Here is a 17,343-nt window from a genome sequence, read left to right on the forward strand (position 1 = left end):
CACATAGGCCTGAAAAAGAATAATCACATGATTTCTCCAAAATTAAAGACTATTACTAAAAATGCCTCTAACTTTTTTCATAAGAAAAATAATTTCACTGTTTATTTGGAGAATGCACTCAGCACCAGACTTTTCACTGAGTGATAATCACAGCAAAGCTTCTAATTCTGATTTATACAGCTGATTTCCTAGTCAAATGTCAAATGTCTTTTTTTTTCTGAGACTTATACATCAAGAAGCATTATTAAGCATATTTTAGTAAATGTGCAACAGCTACTACTGTTTGTAGTAGAATGCATTTGAAGGTAGAAAGGCTCTAGATTAGGCATTCTGAATCTGGGGTCTGAGAATGGAGGTTTGTATCTTTAAGTTCTCTAAAATTGAATGTCAGATTCTGTGTTAGAGTACCTTTTTTCCTTATGTGGAAATAGTTGATAGTTTTTATAGGATTGTGAGAGGGTCTATAGGCTAGATACTTAACACTAATACCTTGGAGGAAGGTTAGAAAGGGCTTAGATCAGTCAGAAAGTCTGGTTCTCTCTTTTCTATTTGGAAACATAAAATTAAAATTGTCATATTCCCTATTGGAACAGAGAATAAGAAAAGTGAATATTCCTTTTTACTGTAGGTTCAAAAGGAATTTCCATCTTTTCAAAAAACTCATATTTTTATAATACTCTGGATTTTTTAAAAAAAACCCAAATCAACAAAATACCACAATCTTTAAATATCTCTGTGCCGCTTCTAAAGATCTGAGAATACACATACACATACACACCCTGAACTTAATGAGTCCAATTTTAAAAATATTATAAAACAACATTTTTAGGTACAAACTGTGACATCTAAACACCGCAGCTCTAATCAGTTACTATTAACCTGTTGTTAGTCTCTATCTCTGCAGCAGATTTATAGAAAGTTAATAAAAAAATATATTGATGTTATAATATTCTTTTGATTTTTATTTAAGAATGTCTAATTTCGGGGCGCCTGGGTGGCTCAGTGGGTTAAAGCCTCTGCCTTCGGCTCAGGTCATGATCCCAGGGTCCTGGGGTCGAGCCCCGCATCGGGCTCTCTGCTCAGCAGGGAGCCTGCTTCCTCCTCTCTCTCTGCCTGCCTCTCTCCCTACTTGTGATCTCTGTCAAATAAATAAAAATCTTTAAAAAAAAAAAAAAAAAAAAAAGAATGTCTAATTTCTTTCATTTAAGGCATTCTCAGAGCAATCTGTTTGGATTTATATTATGTTAATTACAAACATTCTGTATTTCCTTATAATTAATGGTAAACATGTCTCTTTATTCCATATGAGGTTATCTTCCTGAAATCAAATATATTTTCTTATTCATGTTTTTTTTTTCTTCTTTGTTAAAGTAGCTTTCAAAATGAAAGAGCTTTGAAAATGCTAGAATTTGTATATTCTAATAGCACTTCAGATTTGGTCATAGTCATTCTTGAAAAAAAACATAAACCAAAAAGATATCACTTTATCAGATAACAAAAAGGAACTACTCTGTTAAAGGTCCAAATCTGTAATCCAGATGGAAGGATAAATCTGATCCTCCAATACCTTGAATACAAATACAAAGTGAGGTAGAGTTTCCAGTGAAGGTCTTCCACCACTAGGTTACTTAGAGTTTGGCTCAAACATGAAGACACATGTGGGAGAAAGTAATATTTTGACAAGTATCTGATTAATAATCAAATAAATAGCTTTGTTACTTGGAAAACTTATACTTCATGTGATCCAGACAGGTTATACTTGGAAAAGTGATAAATCCTATTCCATTTTTCTCTTTTCTTGCTTTCTCTCTTTTCACAGGAGAACTGTAAGGGCAGCAAATACAAGCACCAACATATCTAGATATTGCAGACCAGTAAATTAAAGACACTTATTTAGCCAATTTTGCTTCTTCCTTTTTTTTTTAAAGATTTTATTTATTTATTTTTTTGACAGAGAGAGATCACAAGTAGGCAGAGAGGCAGGCAGAGAGAGAGGGGAAAGCAGGCTCCCTGCTGAGCAGAGAGCCTGATGCGGGGCTCGATCCCAGGACCCTGAGATCATGACTGAGCTGAAAGCAGAGGCTTAACCCACTGAGACACCCAGGTGCCCCACCAATTTTGTTTCTAAAAGACATATATTTTAATTGTAACGCATAATATCGAAATTTTATAGACCTAAAGCCAAATTGATGTAAAATTTCTTTCTCATGTGCAAAACCTTACTGGGGTAAAAATTCACTGTTCAAAATGTCAGTGTACCAACTGCAGATTTATGGAACATCTTGAACTTGGCTAGGGATGACTAAATTAAAAAAAAACCAATGTATATAATTATTTGATAACTATTCCATAGCCTTCTCAGGCAGTGCAACTTATTAGCAGGTACTACATTACCCTAGCCAGCTGTCAATACCTGCTGTCACCACTGCACATGCAAAATATACACAGAAATACAACCAATATATCCCCTGATATCCTTCACTGTGATATTTTAAAGTTAGATGGTATAAACCTTATCTTCATTCTGATTCATTATTATACAATGAAGATATACAAGATGCATGCTTTTTTAAAGTTGACTTTTCTAATCATTGTTACTACTGATGAAATCTGGTAAAAGTTACTTTAAGATTTGGTCATTGATATCCAAGTAAAAACCATTGATAAGTTTTCTGCAAGTTAAATTATGGGGAAAATCACCATGAAGTTGCATTTATTTTCAGTGTTGTTTCCTCTTTTTACTTAAACACCTTTCTTTGATGCTATGCTATTTATAAGGCCACAGGGCAACTCTTTTCACCTTTCTCTTTTGTAAATTTCCATACCAAGTATCTATTGGATAGATATACTAAGAAATAATTAAATTTAAAACTTATAAATTCTTTGCCCCTCTAGCAAGTTAAGGTACCAAAAAAAAAAAAAAATTGAAGATCTTAAATTCCCAGAATTCATTTCTATAAAATTGACTCACATATCGTTAAAGCTGTTTATTTTCCCCAAGCTATTTTCATCTTAGATCTCCCATGAGGTGTTTCTCTTTCAGTTTCCTTTTCAATTGGCACATGTACAACCTTTCCAAATTCCTTACTCAACAGTTCAAGCAAATATGTTTATTCTTACTGAATTGATCAAATTTCCTCCAACCATATCCTTAAATTCATGTCTACCATAAGAATAGATTTGAAAGTGTTATTCCTGGAAGTGGTAGCTTCATATCAAAGTCAATTTCTTTATACAAATTCTGGCTTAGGGCAGTTTCCTCCTGTGTAACTGGTCACACACACAGCAATGAAGTTCAACAATAATACTTGAACAGAATGAATTTGAGGAAACAATCTTCTTAACAAATAATCCATTCTACTTCCAAGGTCAAGTTTTTTCAGCGTCAGACCTTTTCTCTGAGGAACTTTATTATATCAGACAGTTTCCAATAGGAACAAAAATAATCTTTTAAGTATTTTGAGCTCTATCTCATTTCCTCTCTGATAATCAGATATTAGAGATTTATGTAATCTAGAAGAAATTTGAAACTATGGTTTCCTTTTTGTTGCTTTGTCTCTTGTTCTTGAAAAATAAGTAGACTCTCAAATGACAATTTACTTCCTTCTAGGTAAAAAAAAAATAATAACAAGCAAACGGTATATTCTGATCCTTCCCTACCCATTGGGGTTTCAGGTTCTGAAATACAGTGTTTGAAATGAGAAAGTTTTTAAAATCCTTTCTTTCATTTTGGTCAGGTAAAAATGTCATCTTACATTAAATGATTGGCTTGATTTGTTCTCTAGGCATAACTGCATGGATTTAGCTTTTTTTTCCAGCCAAGGAACATGGATGGATTTAATATCTCCTATACATAAGCCAACTTAAAAATTTTCTTTTACTTCTCTTAAAAAAAAAAAAAAAAACCTCTTAGGTAAATAATAACCCCCTATTTCTTGAGACCAAGATATTTAAATAATTTGGCAAAGACTCAAACTATACATTTTTTTAAAGATTTTATTTATTTATTTGACAGAGAGAGAGTAGGCAGAGCAGCAGGCAGAGACAGAGACAGAGGGGAAGCAGGCTCTGAGCAGAGAGCCTGATGCCGGGCTTGATCCCCTACTTGAGCCAAAGGCAGAGGCTTTAACCCACTGAGCCACCCAGGTGGCCCTCAAACTATACATTTATATATTTGCAATAAAGCTTTTAAATATAGGTTAATTGCAATTGCCTTATTGTAAGGTCTGTAATCATGTTGCAGATGTAACTCTGTGGCTTGAACTAATATAAAAAGATTACATGGATTAAAAAAACTAAGTATATATCAGCACCATCAGTGACTGGGCTTGGAGAAGGTGATGGGTTGAGGTGTTCTGAGTCATGGAAGAGATGAGATATAAATAATAATGTTAAATATATTAGTGCCTCTGGAAATACTAAATCTGAGAATCATATTAATGCTACAAAGATGTTAGATTATGTTATACATACCTGGATAAAATTTTGTATATTTTGTTCAAATAATACTGCTTATGTCATGAGATAACAAGGTAATGGTGTTGTATTTGATGTTAAGTACAAGGTACTTCTTGACATCATTTAACATTAAAAATTCTTTTGAATACAAATATGGGTTTATAATTTTGGCAGCATATGCCAATTTATACAGCATTTGTGTTAAGTTGATTTTTTTCGTATTAGCAAGAAAATACTTTTTTTTGGTTTTTATTCATAAGGTTGTTTTCAACACATAATTTCCATTTTCTGATATGGGGTCAGATTACTGTGGTCACTTGTTCTGGAGTTGTCCTTATGTTGTTTTACCATGGAAGTTTCTTTACATTATTTAATTATACATGTAAATTATTTTACCTCAAAATACCTTTATATTCTTTAGTTTGTTAAAATATTGCACATGCTCACATGTTTACAGAACTCCAATATCTAGGTATTCAATAATGTCTATAAATTGATTAGGTATTATTTTACTTATAAAATTACTATTTTAATGCAGTGGTACCCTATTGAGGTATAACAATATGTTATACCATATTGTTATATTGTTATATTTCTACATGATTGTACTGATTTTTAGTAGAATTTCCATAAAAGTAAAGCTCCATTGGAAGCTTTGTAAATTGTGATATGAGGAGGCTAGGTATCCCCTCCCACAGAAAATAAGCGAAAACAGTAAAAACCGTCCTCTCAAATTATAATGATTTCAGACTACTAAAATTCAACCAAACGCAGACAAGTTGAGAAACAATTATTCTTCAAAACTCCAACAATATCAGGTGAGATTGGTGACAAATCTGCAGCCTTCTTGTTGGGCTCCCCCAACAGCTTGATCAGAGATAGCTCTAGTTTTATCTGTGGCTGAGAGCAAACCCCAGAAACTATAGAAGACTCAATTGAAGGCTGAGGGACAATGAATACTAGCAAAAGCATGTTTTTATTATTGTTGCTGCTGTTTTGGTGAAAAGTAGCTGGCTCAGTTATAAATATTAGGAAAACTTAGTTTCTCAATCCTAAAGTTATAGGCTAAGTGTATAGTAAGAGGAAGTGTGATCAGAGCTTAACAGGGAGGTTCTAGAAATGACACAGAAATAGAAATGCTTATATGAGTTATCCAAATATTTCTGGATAATTTCTATATCCAAATATCACTTTGCAAGTGTGAAGAGATCTGAGAGAACCCTGAAAAAAATAGAAGCCTAGTGAGGTATGAGAAATGGCTTTGATTTTAAAGGTATTTTTCTAGTCATACATAGCTTGGTTTGCTAAAGGTAGAAGCATTATAGTCTTGAGGTTTCTGAGCACAACATCTACTTGAATCATTGGCTGATAACTAAATTCTGAACATATCAGTGTAAGACCTTTTGCTCATCTCCAAAAAAAAAAAAAAAAATAGGAATAGGTTGAGCAGAGATAAGTAGAGTGGTACACCATGAGGAAGTCTGGTTCTATCATTTAATTTCTGACAAGATAATAAAACAAAGAGCAAGAATGCTCAGACGAATGGAACAGAATCCAGAGTTCCTATAATGTACCATTGGAAACATCCAGGTTTAGGTAAAATTCCTGGATATACAGAGGAAAGTGTGATACTTCTTCAGGGGAAAACAATAACAACAAAAAACAACTTTGAAACACCTAAAATGGTCTCATCTTGCGTATGTCATATGTTGGAATTATTTAATGAAGACTTCAAGGCTATTAATGAGTAAGTTAAATAATTAAAGAAAATATGTTCAAGGGGTGCCTGAGTGGCTCAGTGGGTTAAAGCCTCTGCCTTCAGCTCAGGTTATGATCCTAGGGTGCTGGGATCGAGCCCCACATCGGGCTTTCTGCTCAACAGGGAGCCTGCTTCTCCCACCCCCTCTGCCTGCCTCTCTACCTACTTGTGATCTCTGTCAAATAAATAAATAAATATTTTAGAAAAAGAAAATATGTTCAAACATATAAAGAAAAATATGGTGGGGCGCCTGGGTGGCTCAGTGGGTTAAGCCGCTGCCTTCGGCTCAGGTCATGATCTCGGGGTCCTGGGATCGAGTCCCGCATCGGGCTCTCTGCTCAGCAGGGAGCCTGCTTCCCTCTCTCTCTCTCTCTCTGCCTGCCTCTCCATCTACTTGTGATTTCTGTCAAATAAATAAATAAATAAAATCTTTAAAAAAAAAAATATGGTAATGATGAGATTACAAAAAAGGACTCTCAAATTGAAATAGAAAGTATAAAAAAAAGACAAAGTGGAAATTTCAGAGAAAAAAGTTACAATAACTAAAATGAAAATTCAATGGATAAACTCATTCACAGACTTGAAGTAGAAGATGAAAATATATTAACTAATGACAAATAAAAATTACCCGTTCCAAATAACAGAACAAAGATTTAAAAACAAATAAATAGTGCCTCAAAAATCTTTGGAACAATATCAGGTATTTCAGCATATGTGAAATGAGTGTCTCAGAAGGAGAGGAAAGATAGAAAGGAGAAGGAAATCAAGAAATGGCCAAAAATTATTACTCTTTTTAATGAAAAACTGAAACTCACAGACCCACACTCAGATGTATAATGGTCAAAGGGCTCACAATCAAAGACAATGAGAAAGTCCTCCCAGTTGTAAGAAAAACATGATTGATATCATACAAGGAAAAATGACGACATCAATGTCTGACTTCTCAACAGAAATAACAGAGGAATTGATAGGCACTGGAATGAAATATTCAGTGCACTGATTGTTAAGGAAGAAATAAAACTTATCTTTCTTGGGAGATAAAATACATACAAAATAATTTTGTATGTAGAAGATCATAATGAATCTACAAAAAATGTTTATTAGAACAAATAAACAAATTTAGGAAGGTTGCAGGATACAAGATAAATACCCCTAAATCAAATGCACTTCTGCATATTAGCAAAATAAATTTGACAATGAACTTTAGAAATTCCATTCAAAATAATGCTGAAATAGAATAAAATATTTAGGAATATATTTGATGAAAGTAGAGAAAGACCCATACACTGAGAAGTATAACACATTGATGATAGACTATAAATAAGACAAATAAATGGATATACCATATTTATGATCTGGAAGACCCAAAATACTAAAAAGTACATTTTTCCCAAATTCATCCATAGATTTAATGCAAACTCTATCGAATTCCAGTAGCTTTTTTTTTTTCTTGGTAGAAATTTATAAGCTGAGCTTAAAACTTATAAAGACATGTAAAGAATTTTAAAACAACCAATTTGGCAAAAGGAAAAAAAAAATCATTGCTGGAGGACATATATACTCCCTGAGTTCCCAGTTTCCTATATAAGCTCAAGTAGTCAAAAGAAATTAGGACTGGCACAAGAATAGACATATAGTTTAATGGAATGGAATGAAAAGTCCAAAAATGGACCTCACACATATGGAGAGTTAGTTTTGAACAAAAGTGCCATGGTAATTAAATGAGGAAAGAATATTCTTTTCAATAAATGGTACAAAAATATTGGTATATCTACTTGTAAACAAAAAATGGACATCAATCTCTCCCTCACACCATGCAAGAAATCAAGTTAAAATAAATCATTAATAGGGGCACCTGGGTGGCTCAGTGGGTTAAGCCGCTGTCTTCGGCTCAGGTCATGATCTCAGGGTCCTGGGGTCGAGTCCCGCATTGGGCTCTCTGCTCAGCAGGGAGCCTGCTTCCCCTCTCTCTCTCTGTCTGCCTCTCCGTCTACTTGTGATTTCTCTCTATCAAATAAATAAATAAAATCTTTTTAAAAATAAATAAATAAATAAATCATTAATATAAATATAAGAACTAGAACTATGAAATTTATAGAAGGAACCACAGAGGAAAATAACTTTTGTGACCTTGCAATAGGCAAAGATTTCTTATATATGACACAAAAAAGCACACACAAAAAAAGAAAAATGACTAAAATTAAACCTTTACTTATCAAAAGACATCCCTAAATATAAAAAGATAAGGAGCAGACTGGAAGAAATATTGGCAAAACCTATATCTTATGTAACCAAAGTATTCAAAGAACACTAGAAACCCCCCAAAAAAGAATTCGAAATTTCAATTAAGATGGAAAAACATTTTAATTGACAGCCCCATCCTGCAAAAGACTGGCATAGTATACATAGTATGCAGACTGGCATAGTAGTCTGTCAGTAAGAATGCAGAGAAACTAGAACATGAATGATTCGCTGGTGGAAATATAAAATGACATAGCACTTGGAAAAGCAATTTGCTAATCTTTTAATGTTAAATTTACATTTACCGTGTATTCTAGCCACTCTTCTCTTCAATGTCTATTCTACATAAATGAAAATATATGTCCACTAAGTTCTTTAACACAAAATTAATAGCAGCATTATCTATAGTAACAAAATATCTGGGAAAAAAACAAACATCCATAAGCAATATGTGGTATTTTAACATAATACAGTACTATTCAGCAAAAAAAAAGGAACTACTAATGCATGCAATAACATAGATCAATCTGAAAAAAAAAAAAAATGCTTGCTACATGAAAGAAGCCAGATACAAAAGACTACATATTATATGATTTATATGAAAAGCAAAATTATAAAGAGAGAATCCAATACATGGTTCTAGAATTTGGTGTGGGAGTAGAGATTTACTGTGAAGGACACAAGCAGGTGCCCAAGATTATAACAATACTCTGGGGCAACTGGGTGGCTCAGTGGGTTAAAGCCTCTGCCTTTGGCTCAGGTCATGATCCCAGGGTCCTGGGATTCAGCCCTACATTGGGCTCTCTGCTTAGGAGGGAACCTGCTTCCCCTCTTCTCTCTCCACCTGCCTCTCTGCCTACTTGTGATTTCTATCTGTCAAATAAATAAATAAAATCTTTAAAAAACAGATTATAGCAATATTCTAAAACTGCACAACTGTATACAACTACTAAAATCATTAAATTGTACTTATAAAATATATGCTTATATATTTTATGATATATAAATTAGGTTTTATGATATATAGTTTTTTGATATATAAATTATATCATTTTTATGATATATAAATTATACTTTAACAAAGCTGTTGAGATTTTCTATTTAAAAAAAGAGAAAAAGAAAAAAATAAGGTTTGGGGCTCTGATTATTGCATTATATTAAAATTATTAATGTACATGGTGTTTAACATTTATTGATAATCTGCAATGTTCTAGGTTCCCTAGGGAGATAAAAAAATTATGTGTCCTCAAATCATGATAATGACCAAGAGAGAGAAAACTGATAACTAGAAGACATAAAACGAGATAAAAAGTTAAAATTGAGATAGGAATTGCTATAAAAATAAATAATTAATTTTTTATTAATTTTAATTGAACATTCCAAAGAACACTTCAGAAAGAATGGTGTGATTGTTAGATGTTGAAAAGCATTATAGAACTTAAAAATGCAGAGATGAGGGGCGCCTGGGTGGCTCAGTGGGTTAAAGCTTCTGCTTTCAGCTCAGGTCATGATCCCAGAGTTCTGGATTGAGCCCTGCATCTGGGGTCTCTGCTCAGCAGGGAACATGCTTCCTCCTCTCTCTCTCTGCCTGCCTCTCTACCTACATGTGATCTCTGTCAAATAAATAAATAAAATCTTTAAAAAATGCAGAGCTGATGTAGAAAAGACATTTATTGAGGAAGAAGCATAATGAGGAAAGGTACGTAGGCTCTAAACATACCACATATCACATCATGTTGCCATAAAAAAATAACCGGTTTGTCTGTCTAGTAAAGTAATAGTCTGGAATTTTCTTTTAAAAACAATCTTATTAAGAAGCATACATTGGAAGCCTATTTATTAAAATAAATGGGGAATATAAATTTATATTAAATTTACAGTGTCAAAAATTGAATTGCCCTGATCTTTATAACTTCCCTTGGGTTTCAAATATCTTTTTAAATCTCTCAACCAAGCACCTTTAAATCATATTTTAGACCATATATAATCTTCTCTAAGAACTCATAATATAGGTGACCTTTGCATAGGAAAATTATGATCATATAAATAACAGAAAACCAAGGAAATATAATTAAATAATGCAAAATTATAAGTAGGTGTACTTCTTTTTAGAAAATAGGTACATAGCTATATGGATTAGGAAAGCAACCTAAAAAAAGCATCTATTCATGTAGGAATATTATCTTTTTTTTTTTTTTAAAGATTTTATTTATTTATTTGACAGGCAGAGATCACAAGCAGGCAGAGAGGCAGGCAGAGAGAGAGGGGGAGGCAGGCTCCCTGCTGAGCAGAGAGCCTGATGCGGGGCTCGATCCCAGGACTCCAGGATCATGACCTGGGCCGAAGGCAGAGGCTTTAACCCACTGAGCCACCCAGGCACCCCAGGAATATTATCTTTTAACAAAAAATTTATAGAGGGGTTTTCCTAAGGTGTTACATTCAACATCGAGCTACCAATAAGCAGTGAATATGAATTTACTTAATTTATCGAATACTGTTTACCTGTACTTACTTAAGCTCAGAAATAAAAAAAAATCTCATTAGAGTAATGGAGAATGTACAAAACTTACTTGAAAGATTGCCTCATGGAGTTACTGCTTCAGTTAAGTCTCTACATTTCTAGCTTTTATGGTCCCCTCCATCATGCAGCTTCCAAATGTTCCACTTTGGATGTCACTCTGAGGTGAAGTTCTGATCAGACATTCTTTAGATGACCTGCAAATGGCAATTCAGGTCTGATATTTTGGAAGTGTTGGTTTTAAAAGATGATTTCTCTTTTTATAAACATGATCACTTTGCTGATCAGAATCAACATTGTCATACAAGATAAATGTGTGAAGTGTGTAAAGAAGATATATTTTAAGTCTGAGAACTTACATTGACTGTATAGGTTCACAATATAAAAGTAAGTTTAAATATTTGTTGCTTTTTGTATTTTTATATTATATATATTTTATATTTATATTTTTTTATATTGTTTGTCTTCTGAATACAATGTAAACTTATACTTCTACCAGAGAAGACCCTGCAGCTTATAGAAGGCTAAAAGAAAATTTATTTGTAACTTATAGCAAATCTTTTTTAAAAATATCTTAGGGTTCTAAATAAGATATTATTTAGACTGGTTGAAATAACTGAATAAAATGGACTGAATAAAATGGAGTTTCAAGTAATTTCTAGATCTTTCTGCTGCATAGCATTGATACCTATCTAGAAATAAAGATGCAGATGAAAGTGAAAAATAATTTCAAAATATTACCATGATGAAAAATAAAAAGAATATGGTAATAATGTTAATTATTATGAATCATATATGAGGTGGGGTAATTTTAGCTGTACTTACTTCCAAGCTTCAATTTTTATCCCTTTGCTAAGAATCATCATCGATTTACACTGAACAAACCCCATCATTTGCATACTAGTGGCACTGTATTTTCCTACTCATCATTGTTAAATGCTTAGGAAAACCTACTAAAGTCTTACAGGGTAACATAAAATACAGCAATCATTTGTTTAAGTGAAAAGACAGTAGCAGGTTTTAACATGGGATCATCACTTTGGATTAAGTCAGGCAAATATCAGGACAATATATAAAGTTAATTAAAATATCTCAAAATGATTTATATGGAAGCTAAAGAAAAGAATGTATAACTGAATTATTCCAAGTATGCTATATACCTAGTAAATGGTACTGCAGAGTAGGTGTTTTCTTATGAGATACACACACACACACACACACACACACATCTCATATATAAAAATATAAAAAATATATATGCTATATATCTATATATAAATATATATTATATGTATAAATATGCTATATATAAATATATATATGCAATATATAGCATATTTTTATATATTTCATTATGTCATATATCTATATCTATATCTATATATATGGTATCATTCCAGTTTAACAGTTTTCTTCTATATCTATTAAGTTTGAAGCATAATAATCAGGTAAAAACATTTATAACATTCCCAATGAATAGATATGGAATATATATACTCATCTTTAAATAATTGTGATATGAAATTTATTTTTTGTATTCTGCATGTAAAATCATATTTTTAAAGCAAAATAATGGAAAATTGTTTGAGCATAGTCTTTTATGTGCCTACTATGATATACACTGACATAGGCTGTCAGTGGGAAGTTCAAACAGAAAATACATATCTCTCTTCAGAATAGAATGCAAAAAATGTACTTTTAAAAATACATTTGCGTTATTACATGAAATTCTTTGCTATAGATAAAATTCATATTCCTAACTCTCCTAAAATTAAAATCAAACTTCAGAGGTCAAAATCCTTGTAGAATTCTATAAACCTGTGTCACACATCAGTCTTGAATCCCTACCTTAGAAGACAGAAAGTTTCCAGTGTGTAGGTAAAAGCTTGCAACTGGACAAATGTACACTCATTTCTGCCAAGAAAGAACAGACTGAAATGTTATGGCTTATACTTACTTATCCATATGTAATAGAGGGGAACATAAAAGAGGATAATATAAACCATAATTAATCAAAATGTATCATATTTAGTTTGCAATGTATTAAATTGCTTTTTTTTCCCTAACTTATCTTACTAATCATGGTTTACTAAAGTGAATTTTGTAGTTTAATTGGCACACTTTCTGAGCTGGCTAGACTGGCTGAGGTAATAGCTGAGTAACATTCTGAAATAAAACTGTTATTACCATCTTGAAAACAGAAAATTTTTTAACTTATATAATAAAGGCAGTTCCTCATACTGTGATACCTAATATTCATACAATTTTGGAGATTTTCTTTAAGTAAAACAATACAAATTTACAAAATCAGGTACAAGAGTAAATCTTAACTGAAAAGGGTCTTAACTGATTGTAGTTAAATATCTCACTGATGCAAATTTTACAGAAATGTATGCTAGAGCCCTTGAAAGAAACCAGAATGAAAGAGGGGCCCCCAGCTTGATCTTTCTTAGCTTTAGTAAAAAATCTTCCATTAATCTACAGCACATCTGAAATGCAATTAAAAATATAAAATCCCAACAAATATCATGCTCAATATATGTTAGACATTAATCTAAATGATTTATATAGTAATATAATTATTATAATAATTTTAGAAAGTAAGTAGCAATATTATTTATTTCTCTTTCTTAGGTGAAGAAACTGAAACAAAATGATGTTAAGTAACTTCACCAAGGTCGCATAGCAACTAAGTGACAGACTTGGGTGTCATACCTAGCTGATTTGGCCATAGAGTCCATCCTTATAATCACTACACTTAAAATTCACTTCCTGAGAATATTGTAACATTAATTGATCTTAAAATGTTCAGTAATTAGTCATTCTAAGAGAAATAGCAAAAGAAAATGATAAGAGTGCAGTTCTTTTCTCAACAGACAAGCCACAACTGTGCTCTTGTAACTTACATTGAGGGTGATAAACCTAAGTCTGATTCTAGACCCAAGTCAGGATAAAAGGAAGGTCTAATTCTAAGAAATAACATGAGGAAATATTATATTTTATTGAAGTGTCAGGTACAATGTAAAATATCTGAAATATTTGTTTAATATTCTGAAATTCCTTACAAAAATAATTCACATAATTATAAACTAAAAAAGAAGTGGCTATTTTAATATGTAAAGGATAAGCATTTGAAAAACTCAACCTTGAAAGGTGACATAAGAAACTCCCTTAATCTAATTAAGGGCATCAGGTATGCCTGGGTGGCTCAGTGGGTTAAGCATCTGCCTTAAGGTCTGGTCATGATCTCAGGGTCCTGCTGCTGGCTCCTGTTTAGCAGGTAGTCTGCTTCTCCCTCTTCCTGCCACTCTCCTACTTGTATTCTCTCTCTCTAATAAATAAATAAAAATCTTTTTAAAATAATCTATAAAAGGCTTCTATAAAATTTACAACTCAAATAATATTTATGGCAAAAGAGTGAATACATTACCCCTAAGATTAAAAAAAAAAAAAATTAACATATCAACTCTCACTTCATTCAATAATGATTGCCATTCAAATGCTCCTCATTATGAAAATACGGTTATCTACATAGGAAATCCATAAAAATCAATAAAATAGTAAACCAATAAATAGTTTTAACAAATTCTCAGAATAAAATATGACTATATAAAAAACTCTATTTTTATAAGTGATTAACAATCAAACTTTAAATTATAAAATATTATCAAAATATCATCTGCAATAACATAATATGAAATACAAAATATTTGACAAACATGTACATGACATGCATAGCAAAAACAAAACAAAACAAAGAAACATTGTTCAGATGTTCAGAGAAATTAACAAGATGCAAATATATGTAGAATTATATTATGCTCATAGATGTGAAAGATCAATATTAAGATATTTTCCCCAAATTGATCTTCAAGTTCAACACAATCCTGACCAATATCCCAAAAAGGTTTTTTCTTCTTGAGAACTTTGTAGGCTAATTCTAAAATTTATATAGAAATGCAAATAAACAAAAATGACCAAAATAAATTTGAAAAAATAATTGAGGGTACTTACACTATCATATATTCACATTTACTGTAATGCCACTCTAATCAAGACTGTGGGATTGGTATAAAGATAGACAAACAGATCATATGAAACAGAGAGACTAGAAATAAACCCACATATATATGGTCAATTAAGCTCTCCAAAAGTTGTCAAGCCAGTCACTAAGGAATTTATCTTTGAAAAAATTGGCACTAGAGTAACTGAATAACTCTACAAAAATAGGAATGTCATCCATTAGCTATCACTAGATTAAAAAACACAACTTGAAATGGAACATATATCTCAATGTAAGTGTAAAATTATAAAACCTTTCAAGGAAAATGTGGACAAAACATCTTAGTAAAATTGAGCATGGCAAAGATCTTTTAGGTAGGACAAAAATACCGCAAGAAGAAATATGGTACATACATGTCACTAAAATTTAAGATGTTTGCTCTACAGAATTAAAAGGAAACTAAATGAAAGAAAATATTTAGAAAATAAATATCATACAAATTATTGACTTTAGAATATACATATATATAATATATACACATATATGTGTGTGTGTGTGTGTGTGTGTATATATATATATATATATATATATATATATATATATACTTTAAACCTTTTTTAAAAAATTAAAAAAGTGGGCACCTGGGTGGCTCAGTGGGTTAAAGCCTCTACTTTCGGCTCAGGTCATGATCCCAGGATCCTGGGATCAAGCCCCGCATCAGGCTCTCTGCTCAGCAGAGAGTCTGCTTCCTCCTCTCTCTCTGCCTGCCTCTCTGACTACTTGTGATTTCTGTCTGTCAAATAAATTTAAAAAAATTATAAAAAATTACAAAAGTGAAAAACAGACAAAGGATTTGAATGATTACTTCCCCAAAGGAGCCGTAAGAATGACAAGCCTTTGAAATGGTGCTTAACATCACTGATCATTAGAGAAATTTAAGATAGAATAAAGTACAGAGTACCAAACATTAAGTAGAATGGTAACTGTTCATACCAAGTGTTGCCAAGGATATGAAAGAACTCAAATTAATATACTGCTAGTGAGAACGAAAAATATAAAATAATTTAGTAGTTTTCAAAAATTAAACTCATACTTGTCCATACACAGACATTTCATTTCTATGTATCCAAGAGAACTGAAAACCTATGCTCATACAAAGACTTGCACACACTAGCTTTAACTAGATTAGTTAAAAACTGGAAACAACCCTCCTGGTCATCAACAGATAAATGAGTAAACAAATTGTGATATACTCATTAAATGAAATCCTACTCAGCAATAAAAAGGAATTACTTAACAGCAACAATATGGATAAATTTTTTAAAATTTTTTATTAAGTAAAAGATACCAGACAAAAATAACACATTTGGAATGGATTCAACTTAAATGAAATTCTAGAAAATGCTAATCAAGCTACAGTGATAGAAATTAGAACAATGTCTGCCTAGGGACAAAGGAATTGGGGAAGGAGGAATGGACAACAAAGAGGCATGAGGAAACTTGTGGGTGATCTGTATATTCATTGGCTTGATCGTGGGGATGCTTTGTTGGATGTGGGTATATATATAAAAATAAAACACTGCATATGCACAATAGGTTTAATAACTCTGTGAAGCAGAGAGAGGATGGGGAGGACAAAGAGGATAAAGAGGATGATGAGGAACTCTCATAGCATCAATAAGCGTGGAATCACTGTCTGGCTCTATCCAGTTAAACAGGAAACAACTTTGTCCATATAGGCTTTTTGACATAGATAGGCTAAGACTCATTCACAAACCACACTAGCTAATGTTACCAAAATGCTCCTAAAATGTCCACCTGGCTGAAATATCAATTTATGTACAAGGCATGGTCAGTTACAAATGGCTGATTAAATATTAACAGTAATGTGGGTGTGGTTTGGGACCAGGGAAGGGCTAGAAACTAAAATATGTATGCTATGCGGTTTTATAAAGCATGTCTATCTGTATCTTTATATTTCATCCTACTAAAAAATCTTTAAATTAAAATAATTATAATTGCTATTGTTAATATCTGGGGGGCAAGAAGAAATATGACAGTTAAAAAAATGTCTTGACCAGTATTATCTAACTTTGGCTTTTGTCTTCTGATTCTTTGTTTCATCATAAAATTCTGTGTATATGCATTAGGAATACAGACATCAACAATAGTCAACACAAATTGTAGTCATAGTAAATAGAGAATGGGTAAATGAGGAAATAAGAAAAGGATATTACCTATTGCCTCCTGGAGAAAGTGAGTGTTGAACAAAATCTTGAGGGAATAAGCTAGGATAGATGTGTTAATAGAAGTCATAGAGTCTGTATCACTAAAGATCATTAAATAGAATCTAATTGAGTATGT

Source organism: Mustela lutreola, chromosome 8 (assembly GCF_030435805.1).
Source record: "Mustela lutreola isolate mMusLut2 chromosome 8, mMusLut2.pri, whole genome shotgun sequence".
Taxonomy (NCBI): Eukaryota; Metazoa; Chordata; class Mammalia; order Carnivora; family Mustelidae; genus Mustela; species Mustela lutreola.